This window comes from Ictalurus punctatus, chromosome 23, assembly GCF_001660625.3.
Source record: "Ictalurus punctatus breed USDA103 chromosome 23, Coco_2.0, whole genome shotgun sequence".
NCBI classification, from domain to species: Eukaryota; Metazoa; Chordata; class Actinopteri; order Siluriformes; family Ictaluridae; genus Ictalurus; species Ictalurus punctatus.
In genome coordinates this window covers 2,806,885-2,823,327 of record NC_030438.2, presented here as the reverse complement: position 1 = coordinate 2,823,327, position 16,443 = coordinate 2,806,885, and the positions used below count along the sequence as shown (strand labels likewise).

The following is a 16,443-nucleotide window of genomic DNA, read 5'->3' as shown; positions in this document are numbered from 1 at the left end:
GGGTTAGGGTTAGAGTTATAGGAGGAGTTGGATCAAGTCCAACTTCAACCACGTTTGGTTCTGCAGTAAAGACTGTCTTAAGTTTTGCTCTGTTTTCCACTAGTAGTAGATCAATGTTTCTAAGGCACATCTTTGACACAAGGTGACTTTTTACTTTATTTACCACACCAAGAGTGCTCATTGTGCACTACTGCACTGCCATCTTGGCATTTTCCAACAATGCTATGACGAACTGTATGTCCTGCCTCCTGACTTCACTCTTTCAGTTCGACCCTTCCCGAGCTAGGCAAATAATTAAAATTAATTAACTTGTCTGGTGTATGGCAGAAACCAATTACCCCATTGTACGCTTGCTTGTCAACAAAGTGCTGTTCATGCAGGCTGTTCATGCAGGCTTGTTAAGATCCTGAGCTGCTTTTTTCCCAGAGGATGGACGTGAGAGTTTGCAGAGGTTACGGACTCTTAATGAGCAGTTCGACCTGACCATTACTGAACAGGAGAAATTAGAAATAACGATCAAACCTGGCAAAACAATAATGATGGATCTGCTGGTCCAGATTAGATGTGTCAGGTTGGAATTTACATTAACATAGCATCAGTTCAGATTTGAAGGGAATAATAAATAGCATTCAGTATTAAGTTATGTACTGTTATGTACTGTATATGCATTGGGGTAAAAATGTTTGTTAAGGAGCGTTACAAGGTGTAAGATTACAGTACAAAAGTTGCTTGTATATAATTCCTTAGCCTGATGGACTGGCATCCCATCTAGTCTCTGGATGCATGCCATGGCCTGAAATACAAATGATTTAAATAAAATATATTTTTTAAAGTGACTATCTGTTTTTCTTCAATTCCATGAATGTAGCAGGTGTATAATAACAAAATGAAATCATGACTGTTGTTGTTTAGCTTATAATAATTTTTCCTTTCTGTATTGAAAATTAATTGTCTCTATTCACACACCTGCAACCAGAGCTTTAAAGTAGTAGAGAGTTTAATGAAGCCAAGCCGCCCACATGCCATGTTTTTGGGACGTAGGAAGAAATCCAGAGAAGCCCATGAGGGCATGGGAACACATGAAACCCACAGACAATAACCAGGGCTTAGGATCAAACCCTGCAGCTGTGAAACCGAAATGCAACCCACTACACCACCATCTTTATTCTTGTACCTTTATTACAATATAACCTAAGAAATCTAACCTCTCTTTCTTTCTTTCTTTTGTTTCTCTCTCTTTCTGTCTTTCTCCTTTCTTTCTTTCTTTCTTTCTTTCTTTCTTTCTTTCTTTCTTTCTTTCTTTCTTTCTTTCTCCATCAGTTATGAACATTTACACCTCAAACTGTTAAACATGAGATTCTTTCTTTCTTTCTTTCTTTCTTTCTTTTTTCCTTCCTCCAGTTATGAATATTTACACCTCTTTTAAACATTGAGAGCTTTTGAATTATTTATTTATTTTGGGAAAATGGTTTTCTTGTCCAATTTTTTATATCTTGTTTGAACTAATACATCTAATTTGTGCATCAAATGAGCTCTAATTGCCATAATTGTAGAGTTTATACTGCTTGGATTGTTAAATGAGGAGTTGATAATGTGAAATCTGTGTGTTACAGAGAGCAGAGGAAATCCGTGAAACACCACACACACACACACACACGCACACGAAAAGATGACAGGCCAGAACTCAACCTCAGCACAGTCTATTCAAGGGGACTATGTAATACAGAAAGTAACTAATGCTTTTTACACATGAGATTTTCATCTTATCTGTTTCACCTTTTTAGAATTTCATCAAAATTAGAATACCTTTGAGGTAACTGCTCATGAAGTCTACCATGATACTGACTCCGACTCTTTGGCCTCCAAGGGCTCATCTACCAAACTTTACCTAATAAAGTAATCAAACAGACCTTAAAATGGGGAACAGACGTTCATCCAAGGGGGAAGAAAAGAGTGGAAGTCAAAGAGGGATCATTAAAAAAGAGTATTAGAACGCAGGGCATGAAATACAGAGCAAACCATCATGCCTAGTCTGGCCCCTGCTGAGTTTTCATATTTTATGCTTGTTTGATGGACTGTGATGGTCTTTACTGCAATGATTTGTACTATGAAATGTGATCCATATGTCTAGACGCTGCATATAAATGAACACATTTTCAAGACGACTGATATGAAATATCACGCATCCTACTGAATCAGCTAGAATTCATTTCATTAGGTTGAGAAGTCAAACGCAAATATGTGGACACCCCTAGTCTAATGAAATGCTTTGTTGATTTCCTACATGATTAAAAAGGTTTAGAAATGAAAGAAGAAAAACTAAAACAATGTACACAGTTGTATTTGATCAGCCTAGATATTTTTGGTGTTTGATGTTTTATTTGTTATTTTGGAGCTACAATGCTAATTTAGCCTTGTTAGGGAACACAACCTATAATTTGTAAAGTAACACAAGTGGAAAATTAATTGGGAAGCTCAAACATTTGCAAACCATCGTAGGTTAAAGTGTATCAGCACTTTTAAGATTCAAGCTGTTTTTCATCTTAGTATTTTTGCTTCACAGCCACAATTCACATAAAATCCCAATTCCAAAAAAGTTTGGATGCTGTATGAAATGTAAATAAAAACAGAATGTTTATCTAACAAATCTCATAAACCCATATGTTATTCACAGTACAACATAGAAAACATAGAAACATAGAAAACAAAGAAAAAAAACAAGGTAATTTTGAATTTGATGGCTGCAACACGTCTCATAAAAGTTGGGAAGGGGGCAACAAAAAGTTGGAAATGTATCCATCCATCCATCTTCTACCATTACTCCTTCTTCAGGGTCACGGGGGAACCTGGAGCCAATCCCAGGGAGCATCGGGCACAAGGCGGGGTACACCCCGGACAAGGTGCCAGTCCATCGCAGGGCACAATCACATACACACTCATACACCCATTCATATTCATACACTACGGACACATTAGACACGCCAATCAGCCTACCATGCATGTCTTTGGACTGGGGGGAGGAAACCGAAGTACCCGGAGGAAACCCCCGCAGCACGGAGGTTTCGAACCCCGGACCCTGGAGGTGTGAGGCGAACGTGCTAACCACTAAGCCCGGCTGGAAATGTAAGTGTTACTAAAAAGAAACAGCTGGAGGTTAATTGGTAACATGTAGCATGATTGGGTATAAAAAGAGTATCTTAGAGAGGCAGAGTCTTTCAGAAGTAAAGATGGGTAGAAGTTCTCCAATATGCAAAAAACTGCAACTACAGTTTGTGGGAAAATTTCAGAATCATGCCGTGCCATCCAAAAAATGCTGGTTAAAGCTCTACCATGCAAAGAAGAAGCCATATGTGAACATGATCCAGAAATGCCACCGTCTTCTCTGGGCCAAAGCTCATTTAAAATGAACCGAGGCAAAGTGGAAAACTGTTCCGTGGTCAGACGAAGAAAAATGTGAAATTCTTTTTGAAAAAAATGGACGCCGGGTCCTCCAAACTAAAGAGGACTAAAGAGGAGAGGAACCATCCGGCTTTTTATAAGCACTCAGTTCAAAAGCCTGCATCTCTGATGGTATGAGGGTGCATTAGTTCCTATAGAATAGGCAGCTTGTACATCTGAAAAGGCACTATCAATGCTGAAAGGTATATACAGGTTTTAGAGCAACATGCGCTTCCATCTAGATTCCATCCCATCTTTACATCCGAGAGACTCTGTCTCTCTAAGATCCTCTTTTATACCCAATCATGTTACTGACCTGTTGCCAATTAACCTAATTGGTTGCAAAATGTTCCTCCAGCTGTTTCATTTAGTAACAACTACTTTTCCAGCCTTTTGCTGCCTCTGTCCAAAATTTTTAAAAATGTTTAGTGGCCATCAAATTCAAAATGACCTTATTTTTTCCTTAAAATGGTACATTTCCTCAGTTTAAACATACATGTGATATGTTTCCTATATTCTATTGTGAATAACATATGATTTTATGACATTTGCATTCATTGAATTCTATTTTTATTTACATTTTACACAGCATCCCAACTTTTTTGGAATTGGGGTTGTACATGAATATAAACTATACTCCTTTTCTTATCTATCATGGTGCCAGCATGGTAAATAGTGAATACAGCCAGCCAGACTAAAACAAGTCTAACCCCAACATCTTTTCTGAGTGGCATAAGTTGCCAGAGATGCACTGCTCGACCTCTTCGGTTAATGAACCCTGAAAGGTCACATTCTGCACTCTGGGGACTCATATCAGCCATGATGGAATCACTCAGCATTTCTGTTAAATGTTGCCGATGTGTGAAGGATGTAGTGTTTGACACAAATATAAGATTGGTAAATAAACTGACACACACTGAGAGTGAACATGTGCTATGTAGTGCTGCAGAGTTATAACTTACACCAGGGGTCTTCTACAGTGTCTGCACAGGCAGAAATGTGACTGCAGGTTTTCAGCAAATCAGAACTCCCGTTTCATTAACTGGACTTGGTTTTTTAAACAACAAATAGTTTTAGCTCCTCATTAGCTTGAATAAAAAAAACAAAAAAAAAAAACAGACAAAATGGCCCTTTGTGGATAAGTTTGAAGATGCCTGAGTTATCTGTTTGCTGTTCTGTCTGTCTGTCTGTCTGTCTGTTTGTTTGTTGTAGTGTCGCTCTATCCATATGTATCTGTCTACAGTACATATCATTGTGCCTGTCTCTCTATCTGTCTGTTTGCTGTTCTCTGTCATATCTATCCCTATGTCTATCAGTTGATCTGTCTATTTGTAGTATTTTCTGTCTACCCATCCGTCCCTCTGTCACTCTGTCTGTATGTCATTGTGTGTCTCTTTATCTGTCTTTAACTTGATTTTCAAGCAACAATCTTCAAAAAGTTTTCGCTCAAGTGACTGGAATGAAATCTTGCAGCCATGACAGCTCTTAAGGCTGTGAATAATGTGTTATCTGTTTTGTTGGTCTGCCAGTCTGTTTATCTGGTAATAATGTCTGTATATTCATCTATCTGTCTCCCTGCCTGTATCGTCATTGTGTCTGTCTCTCTATCTCTATATTTGCTGTTCTGTCTGTCTGTCTATCTGCTTGTTTGTTTGTCTGTGTATTTGTTGTAATGTCAGTTTATCTATCTGAATGTGTCTCTGTCTGTCTGTCTCTCTACTTGTCTGTTTGTTTGTTGTATTTGTTTGATGTATTTATTTGCTATTCTGTGTATCTGTTTGTCTGTTTGCGTACTGTTGTTAATATCTATCTATCTATCTATCTATCCATATATTATTACAGTATTATTATAATAATAATAATTATTATTATTATTATTATTTTCTTAAATTGTTTGTTATTTATTAAATATACTACAATTTATTATATAGGAGACTTACTTCCACTGAATTTTTTCTGTTCCTTTTTTCCATTGTTTTTTGTTTTTGTTTTCATGCTCAAATCACTGATTAAAAATCAGAAAGCCTACTCAGGTAATTACTATTATTACAGAGATGTGATGTGTTTGAATATTTTGATTGTGTATCAGCCTCATTATGTTACTGGTCTCATCTTTAATCTCCTGTGTGCTATAGAGAAGTGTGTTGAGCCACAGGTTCGTTATTTAGCACTCACATCTCTCAGGTGCAGATGTATTATTACTGTACCACTGAAGCAACCACATATGAAATTGCATATGAAAATCCGCTTTCTCCACTTTCTCGCCAGCTGCACGGTTATTAAATCACTGTGATGTTACAACTGTGATTTTTTTTCCCCCCAGAAAAAAAAAAACATAGATCACTTGCTTTCCATGCATCTTTTCTTTAGCCTGAACTATGGTAGAAATAGTAGCATTTCTTTTCAAAGGCAAATGCTGTTGAACTTGGTGAAGAAAAGCTATCTGTAATGTAAACCTCAGCGTTCTTTGCTCTGTTGTGCATTTCGAGTGCAGACGGGAGTGAATTAAAAAAACAGATTGAATTTTCATGGTTGAATTCTGCTTTTAAATTTCATACAGTGCAAATCGGCTGCAAGGATTAGTATATATACAGTCCCCCCCGAAACTATTGGAACGACAAGGCCAATTCAATTTTTTGTGCTATACACCAAACACATTTGGGTTTGAGATCAAAAGAAGGATATGAGATGAGAGTTTAGGATTTCAGCTTTTATTTCCTGGTATTTACATCTAGATTTATTAAACAACAAAAGTATTTAAGTAAATTAAACTAAATAACACTTAATATTTGGGTGCATATACTTTGCCTGCAATAACTGCATCAAGCCTTTGACTCACTGACATCACCAAATTGATGGTTTCTTCTTTTGTGATGCTTTTCCAGGCTTTTACCTCAGCATTGTTCAGTTGTTGTTTGTTTTGGGGGGTTTCCCTTCTTCCCAGGAGATGAAATTCTGCTCAGTTGGGTTAAGGTCTGGTGATTGACTTGGCCACTCTAAAACCTTCCACTTTTTCCCATTGATAAGGTCTTTTGTTGTGTTGGCAGTGTGTTTTGGATCATTGTCTTGCTGCATGATGAAGTTCCTCCCAATTAATTTGGATCCATTTCTCTGTAAATTGGCATACAAATTGTTCCTGTAAACTTATGCTAAAAATTCATTCTGCTGCTATCATCATGGGCTACATCAGCAATAAATATTAGTGCGCCTGTTCCAGAAGCAGCCATGCAAACCCAAGCAATGCCACTACCTCCACCATGTTTCACAGATCAGCTTGTATGTTTTGGATCCTTTCTTTCTCCACACTTTGGCCTTTCCATCACTTTGGTAGAGGCTAATCATGGTTCCAGAACCTTTGGGGCTCATCTCTGTATTTCTTTGCAAATTCCAATTTGGCTTTCTGATTCTTACTGCTGATGAGTGGTTTGTATCTTGTGGTATGGGATTGTGATACCTTCACCCTTGCACTGTGGATGCTGTTGGTGATGTTACTGACTGTTGTTTTGGGGTTTTTCTTCATCATATGTTTCTGTCATCAGTTGTTGTTTTCCTTGGCCAACCCATTCAATGTCTGTAATTCAGTACATTAGTGTTTTCTTTCTTTTTCAGCACATTCCAAATTATTGTATTGGCTGTGCCCAATGTTTGTGCAGTGCCTCTGACTGACTTTCCTTCTTTTCTCAGCTTCAAAATGTCTTGCTTTCCTCCCATAGACATCTCTCTGGTCTTCTTGTTGGCTTATCCTTTTTAACAACAAATGCAGTCTTCACAGGTCAAACTGAAGGTTAAAACCAAGAGTAGCTGTTCAGAGCTATTTACTGTTTAAACAATCAATGTAACAGGACACACCTTGGTAACAAGAAACATCTGCCAAGATAATTATCTGAACCCAACATTACCCATAATGCACAGCATGCACGAGTTTTAGTGTTGAGTATTTAGTGAGTATTTATGGATTTGTTTACATGAGTATTTAATATGTTTTAGAGTGATTGTGATTTTTCTGCTATGTGTGCAAAGCTGTGAAATCGTTTAACCTCGTACACCATGTCTACTCCCACTATTCACACTTTTCAGCTCTGTTTTTAAACGTCTATACTTATCATTTAAATTTTCCCCGTTAACAAATATTGTTATTATTATCGGATTATACCTAAATTAATTATATAGTGCTCATTATAATTGTAAGCTCATTCCAGGTGTAATTCAATTTGCATGTTTGTGTTAACATGTTTGCTCTATACATGATAGTTTCTATAGTAACCGATAATTCATGGGGATTTGTATGTCTGCATAATGTAAAGCGAATAAACAGATTTAAATGTGTTTAATGTGTTATTTAAAAAAAAAAAAATTATAATGATTCATATTATGAAGGAGATGGTTTCTCGGTAACATGACAAGCAGATTTTGTTTTGTCTTATTAATTTCAAGTAAGAGAAAACAGAGAGCCTGATGAGGGAACTACTGTTTATAGCTTTATAACATAAGTGATAACAGAAACTAACTTGTTTTATTGATGTTCCACAACATTAAATGTAACTATAAATTGTTAAAAAAACATGATGCATCATTCATTAATAAAAAAAAAAAAAAAAAGATGACAGTTGGGTATAAATTGCTGAGGCGGAAAAAAAAAAAAAAACCATCAGGATATCAGGACAGGAAACTCAAGTCTATTTCACCTTGAGCCGCATCACACCACCCTATCACTGATTATTTTCCTGTTACAGCACACCTATTTCTTACTTGTTAGAGTTTATAAAGGCACTGTTAGCCGGTTACAAATAATTATAAGAAGTATTAGAATAACTTACGAATACAGCTTTATGTTGCTCAGTTTTCTCTCTGTTTATCCTAGCTATATATATTTTTCCTCTCCATGCATTTCATCCTCCCTGCTGATTTCTCCTCTGTCTTACTGTCTCTCCCTGTCATTCATCCTCACTGTTTTTCTCTACTTTGTTACTGCACTACATTTTCTATTACTCTCTGCTTTTCCTCTCTCTTTTTCTTGTATTTTCTCTTCTTCAGCCTTTCTTGTATTTAATTCTTCTCTCTCTCTCTTTTTTTTTTATCTCACTTGCTTATTTTCCCTTTACATTTCTCTCTCGTGCTCTCTCTTTATATATTTCTCTATCTGTTTATCTCTGCTTCTGTTTCTTCTTGTTCTCTTTTCCCTCTAATGCTTACTCTCTCCCTCTCTCTTTCACTCCCGTCCTCCCTCATTCTTTCTTTTTTTTCCTCTACTCTCTTCTACCCTTTCATTTTTTTTTCTTCTTGTCTGTCAATCTCGCATTTCTCCATAAACTGTTTTTCTTCAGACTTGTTCTCCTTAGAGTGTAGAGAGGAATAAAGAAGGAGCAAATGAGAAAAAGAGAAAGGGAGGAACCCTTAAGGTTCTAAAGTTCTCCTTTTCTCTCTCTGAAAAAAAAACTACATGTTTTTTTTCCAGTGTTTCACTCTCTGAAGCCCATAAATATTCCATGACCCTTACAACCGAAGTTCCAAGTAGAACTCCTTTAGCGACTCAAGAACCTTTAACTTTAGAAACTCTATGTTCCTCCCTTCTCTCTGTCTCTTTTCTCCCTTCTGCTCTCTCCCTTTATTTTTCCACATCTTTTGTTGACTATCAAATTTATTACTCCTTTTCTCTTTTCCCCTTTACTTCTTTTCTCTAATGCTCCCCCCCCCCTCTCTCTCAGCCCCTTCTTCTCATTTCTCTATTTTCATCCACTCTCTCCCTGTCTGTAATTTTCTTTGTTTGTTTTTTTTTTTTTTTTTGGTGTCTCACTTTTTTCCCTTTATGCTTCTCGCTCCCTTTCTCACCGACTTTCTCACCAACGTTCTCACTTCCTCTCTTTTTATTCTCTTCTAGACTCTAAGGGAAAAATTGGTTCTTCTATTTGAACCCATAAAGGTTCTTAGTAGAACTGTAGACAGAGTTTTCTCTTGCAGAAAAGGCTCGAAATAGAACCCCTTTAGAACCCCAAGAGCCTTGCGTCCAAACTATACATTTTTATCCTTCTCCGTTCACTCCATATCTACATCCATTGATCACCATCTATCACTCCATTTCTGTTTTTCCTTTATTCCCTTTTCCCTAATGCTTACTTTCATGTGCCCTTCTTCTCGTTCTTATGCTTTCATCTCTTCTCTCTCCCTCAGCCTCTCATGTCGTCTTCTTCTTCTGTTTTGTTTCTCTGTAACTCTATTTTTCTCCCTCTGTTCTGTCTGTTTTAATCTCCTCTATAACTAAATCTAGTGGTTCTCTCACTGGAGCCTTAAAAGGTTCTTACAACATCCTTCAGAAAAGGATCTCCATTCTCTCTCTCTCTCTCTCTCTCTCTCTCTCTCTCTCTCTCTCTCTCTCTCTCTCTCTCCCTCTCTCTCTCTCTCTCTTCAGAGTATGTGGGTGGGTGTGTGTTCACTCTCTCAGTGACTCCTGTGCCACTCGGATCACACTCTCACACTCCTCTATCAGGATTACTGCAGCCCTGAGCCGCTTCCCTCTCTCCTCTCATCTTCTTCTTCCTCTGCTCTAGATGATCCCTCTTTCCGCCGGTGTCCTGTCGGTAAGTGTCCCGAGTCTTTTATGTCCGTCTTTATCGCCGCGTCTCTCTCTCTCTCTCTCGCTCTCTCTCTCTCTCTCTCTCTCTCTCTCTCTCTCTCTCTCTCTTTACCTGCGGCGGCTTTTCCGAATGCGCCTTCAAGTGCCTCAAAAGTCTGACTGTTTTGCTGATAGGACGCGAGAAAGGACTTTGTGGAGTGAATTAATGAATTGTGCGCGAAGTTTTCCCCCAAACACTTAAATGACTTTTGAAAGCCGATCAGTGCAAGTCGGAGGAATGGCAACGTATATTAAATCACACGCATACAAACTGTAGCACACAGCACGACCTGTTAGCCCCATTGAACCATTTCAATAGTGCCAAATCGTATATTTATTTATTTATTTATTCATTTTATTTATTTATTTTTTTTGGAATTACAGCATTGATAGCGCACGCGCGTTCCATGGCGCATTTGTGTTGTCTTTAGAGCAATCTCACCTAACTTTTGTTTTGTTTGTTTGTTTTTAACATTTGCTTTATTGTCATTTTTATTATTATTATTATTTTTATTTTTTTTTTAAATTGTGTTTCTTCCAAATAAATACCCCTTGCATTTGAAACTCAGTGATGAGATTTTTCCAGATCAGGGATTTCCTAGCTGCTGGTTGAGCACATGGACCACATGGTGGCGCTGTTGCAGATTTTATTGCTGCTCCACTCTGAAGCAGTTTTTATTTGTTTCTAAATCTGCTGCATATATAATCTAAAATATAATACACGCTGTACTACGTTGTGCGATATTTAGTCTGTATCACCTTACAATGCACGCTCATCAGATTGCTTTCTTATTCAAACTGTTCTTTTCTTCTCATCCTCTCTTGCTCTGCATGAGGATGAAGTGCGATGGCTGTTGATGCTGTCTGGAATGAATAAGTGCACTATTTACATTAAACCTATTGATATTATAATTTGATTGATCTGATTTTAGTGGTGTATTGATGGATTCTTTGTGCTGATCTGCTAAATGATGCATTCAAAATTCACTGAGCCTCATTTAATGTAAGTGCAAGCACTTGGGTTTTTGTTTGTTTATTTCTGCGCAGGATATGATCTCTCCTCCTGTTTAGTTCTGAATCTGTCATTCTGAAGCACAGTGGATTTGGGGAAATACAGGGATTGCATTCATTTTCATGCTGAAATAAACATCAGCTCCAAGTAATGCCTAACAAGACAAGTTTTGCCTGATTACTTGCAATCCAAATGTTTATCTCAGCTCATCAGCATTTTTAAGTGTGTGGTTTATGTTTTTTTTTTCTATGAAAAAAGCAGCCTTCATATACAGGGGCAAATAAACAGGGTAAAACTGACAGACGGCTATGAGTGGTACAAAATAAAGTAAATATTCCTTCATTCATGCATTCATTCATCCATTCATCAATAAGTGTTTTATCCAGGGTCAGGGTGGATCCTGTGTGCACACATCCATGCGCACACATTCACGCACTCGTTCATAATTTAACAGAACCAATCCATCGACACGCATGTATTTGGGAGGTGAGGGGAAACTGAAGAACCTGAAAGAAACTCAAGTGAACACGAAGAGAACATGCATAGAAACTCAAACCACCAACCAGGATCAAACCAGACCTGTCAACTGGCACCACCACCACAATGCTGCCAAAATACCCTGTATATATATATATATATATATATTTAAAAAATACAATGAACACTTTAAAACTGAAAGGATAACGATATCTGGGATTGAATATCATCATACTTGGTGAATTACAATAAATTACAATAATAATTGATAGGATTGTTTCATTATTTTCTGCTGTAGAGCTTTTACCTCTTGGCATTAACAGATCTTCATTCATAGACCTTAATACACAAGAATGCTTATTGAAGGTCTCTAGTATGCATAAGCAGTAGAGCACGAAACCTTTCTATGTCAACAAAATGCTTTTGGATGAAACAGGTCCAATATCATCAGATTTCTTTGATCGGCATCTCCTTTTGACGCACTGGAGCTTCCAGGCTGCACTACAGCTGCAGTTACAATAATCCTGAAGTCATTCCAATCAGTACCAATTTCTCAGCATGCTGTATAAACCGTAAGCGTATTGTTAAGCTTGGTGAGATATTTATTGCTATTATTTTCCAGCAGTGTCATATCTGTGATTTGTGTGCTGCTTTCAGTCATGGTTAACACAACATGGTTTTTCAGGTCATTAAGTGTAATAGCATCAGAGAACCCCGTCCTCACATGAGCACACACACATACGCTCAGTGGAAAACGAAATGAAAATGAGCAATAAACAGAGTTGGTTATGACTGAACACATCATATCCTTATGAATATTAATATCCTGGTTTCAGTAACACCTTCTGTGAAGAGGTAGAAGTAGGCGTTAGAGGTAGGCGTTATGTGAAAAAAACATTTGAAGGAAATTTCATGATATATGATGTGTGTATCATGGATTTGGGCGTTTAAATGCTTGAAAAATCTTTGCCAGTGTCAATTACAACTTGTGCCACGTTTAAAAAGCCATAAAAATGTATTCAATATATATTCAAACAAATTATGAGTGGCACAGTGTTGTTAGTGCAGTAAGCAGAGTTGGTGACTCACTGCTCCAGTATGCCTGATTTGATCCTGAGCTCAGTCTTTACTGTCTGTATTGAGTTACGCATGTTGTCCGTTTGGGTTTCCACTGGGTTCTACGGTTTCCTCCCACCTCCCAAAAACATGCCTGGCTACTCTGAATCACCCATGGGTGTAAATGAGTACATGCATGGTGTATTCCCCATCTCATGCCATGTGTTCCTGGGAAAAACTATAGATCCACAGCAACCCTGACCAGGATAAAGTAGCTAGATGATGAATGAATGAATGAACGAACGAGTGATTTAAAAAAAAAAAAAAACATCTGGTACAAAATCTAGTACTTTTGACCGATGGCCAACCAGCTATTTGCTGCTGTGAGTCACAGTGGGTCACGATACTGATATAATACTGTTATATTGCCCTGGTCTAAGGCCCGTACCCATAAAGCTTTAGTACTGTGAGGCTTTATGAGTATTCTTGGTTAATAACAATAATGTGAGCAATCTAATTATAAGATAATTAGGGATTAACAATTCCTCATAAAGCTGAAACTGACAATAAAAAACATATATCACAAATTGTTCATCACAAGTTCCTTTGGTGCCTGCACTGTTTAATATTTTAATATTAATAAGCATTACAAAATGAAGCATTAAGAACATTTATAAGAGCACCACTGAGTGCTCCAAGTCATGTAAGTATTATAAATTTAAAAGCAGTGAAAATGTAAAGCAAAGATTGGCAAAAAACTTTCATTTACAGTTTCCCCTTTACCACACATGTAGTCGAGCAGTGAAAACATTTTTTATCAGTTTTAAAATCTGTTCCATAAATTCACACCCAAATCATACAGTATATCTACTTCTCTATGCTATGTTATCTCATATTAAAACATGAAAGTGGAATTGTACTGGAAGTCAATTTTGTCTATTAAATATATGATTATAGTTAATATTAAAGTTAGTACTGTATATGAAATTACAAACATTATAGTTATAGATTATAGATATTCACACACCTCCCATTTCCCATCACCCTGCTCACCAGCAGCTAAACACTGAGTCATTATACTCTACACACAGAAACCCAACAGTGTCTAGATTACTCTTATAACACACTTGTGGTGATAAAATAATTAATATGTTTATACTGATTGAAAATATCTTATAAGTTGTACTACAAGAAAGGATTCAAATCTAAAGAAGCAAACACGAAAGATGTCATCAAACTATTCTTTTAAAACCTCACCAACCTTCTGTTAGTCATATTAAAATTCGAATACAGTATTATAATTTATTCGTGGATGACTATTTAAAGACACATGATTTTTAAGTGCCTTAATTACTGTATTTGTAATTTCCTTTTTTTTTTTTTTTTCTCCAGAAGTGACAAATAATTAGGAGGAATGGCTGATTTACACTCCAGAACATGCCTTCCCCTGTAGGCATGGAATTAATGATAGCAAGGAAATCAATGATAGCAATTTATTGACAGATTTATGATGCTTTATATGAGTTTATAAAATGTTCACCTGGCACTGTGACCAAACTACCTACAATATTAAGCACAGTTAAGAGACTTAGTTGAGGTCGGAAGTTTACATACTGTACACTCATCATGGACATGAATGTCATGGCAATATTGGCCTTTCAATAATTTATTTTAATTTTTCTTTTTCTGGTGCAGAATGATTGTACAACATATACCTTTAACAAAAAACAAACAAACAAAAAAAACAAGAATTTGGTTCTTTAATTCATTTGGGGTTATCTGTATTCAACACAGGACCGAAATTATACATACAGAGTCTACAGTATACATACAAACACTTAGATTATTAATTCAGTGGTGCTGAAAGTTGCAAAATGTCATTTAATTGGCCAAGACCAATGCCTCTTAATTTCCTGTTAGTGATCATGATCGACTACAGCTGGCAGCTTCTCTGTGCCAACATAAAAAGGGTTTGACAGCACTCATTGGATTGACCAACACACACCATTGTTTTTGTTTTTTTTTAATTAAAGATGTATTTTGTACAGTCATTCTGCCCCGGAAAAAGAACAGTTCAAAGATATTACTGAAAGCCCAATATTGCTATTACATTCATGTTCTTGATGAGTGTATGTAAACTTCCGACCGTAACTGTATCAATTAGTTCAGGCTTCAAGGAAAGCATTACTGAGTTTTCTCAGGATCTGTGCATGCTAAAAATTTTTTTTTTTTTCCAAGTTTGCTTTCAGTGCTTCAACAAAGCAAGACTGTATTTGCTTTAAAAGTGCTCACATTCCTAATTCTAACTTTAACTTGAAATTCTCTATAGAGCACATGTATAATTACCTCTGCTGAGACTGCGCCAGAAAGTGACCCTTATCCAGATGGTTCTGTTATTTTGGGTCCTTGTGGAGATGGAGTTGTTGAAGTCACAAAGGACAAAAGATGAAAAAGATTCAGCAGAAAAATGCTGAATTCTGAATGAGTTGTTGGAATTCCATTGTTTTTTTCTTCTCTTTTAATCTTCTTCCGCTTTTGCAATGTATGCGTAATCCTAAATTCCATAAAAACTCTAAAGTAATACTGAAGTTTATTGAAGTGAGGATTTTCTATTCACTGCCATTACAACCCTGTGGATTGAATTATTCATAAATACATGCAAACGTAGGTCTGTGGTCAGCACGTTTGCCTCCCACCACCAGGGTTGGGGGTTCAAAAGTTTGGATGTTCTCCCGTGCTTCGGGGGTTTCTTCCAGGTACTCGAATTTCCTACCCCAGTCCAAAGACGTGCATTGTAGGCTGATTGGCATTTCCAAATTGTCCGTAGTGTGTGAATGTGTTTTCACCTTGCGATGGATTGGAAACCTGTCTAGGGTGTCCCCTGCCTTGTGCCCTGAGTTCCCTGGGATAGACTCCAGGCTCCCCGTGACCCTGTGTAGGATAAGTAGTATAGAAAATAGATGGATGGTTTGTCATGAATCAAGTTAAATGGGCATGTGATGATGCCTTTGTACTTGTAAACTATGTCCTCTGCTTTTTTTTATTCAGTTGTGTTTGCATTGTTCAGCTCTTTTGTATTTGATTCAGTTTTGGAAGTGCAAGTGTCTTTTCCTGGAGATTTTGATATGACTTATGCACCCAATTAAAGTCGAGTTCAACAAAGCACAGCCATTTTTTGCTTAATACGTCTGTGAAATACTTAAAAGGAAATCACTGTGAACTATCAGAACTTCTAACATGACAGAATAAAACAGACTGAATCAATATATTTACTATATTCAAGGCAGAATACAGATACAAAATGAGTAAATGTGACACATTTGCATAGTGTATGAGTTGCTGAGATTCCTTAGAGCTCTGAGCTGAGACTGTTTCTGAAGTTTCTCTTGATGGATTTAAAAATAGAAATTCTCTACAATCATTTGGATTCAGCTATGATACAGTGTCAAACAGGCTGCCACACTTTTCAGCTTGATGGTTTGTTTTATTTTAGTCAGCATGGCTAAATGCATTACTGATACATTTGTTAGCATTATCTATCTAGAGACACTTTATAAAATAATAATAATATCAAATATGGCTATAAGCAGCAATTATTGGGGATCCAGCACTTTAGGGCCTTTAAGGACATGTGTAAAAAGATATTACTTAATATTGTGCAAGCCTGTAATCACCTAAATCAGATGAAAAAGCAGGATAATTTTAAGATATATCAACCTTCGTTTATCTTGTCTAATAGGTGCTGAACATTGATTGGCTGCCCTGTTTTTCAAGATTCACAACTGTCCTCATGTCCTTAGAACCAATTTAATGTTTTTTTTTTTTTCCCTATTATAGTGTCACCTACTGG

General features: G+C 36.9%; 1 protein-coding gene across 1 annotated transcript in view; it reads left to right on the top strand.

Annotated features, from left to right (window-relative positions):
- The first annotated feature begins 9,883 nt into the window (after window positions 1-9,883).
- Window positions 9,884-16,443, top strand: part of sema5a (sema domain, seven thrombospondin repeats (type 1 and type 1-like), transmembrane domain (TM) and short cytoplasmic domain, (semaphorin) 5A) — a 231,168-nt gene continuing 224,608 nt past the window's right edge. The window contains exon 1 of the mRNA XM_053674919.1: window positions 9,884-10,013. The gene's annotated coding sequence lies outside the window, so the exon portion shown is untranslated. The remainder of the gene's footprint in view (window positions 10,014-16,443) is intronic.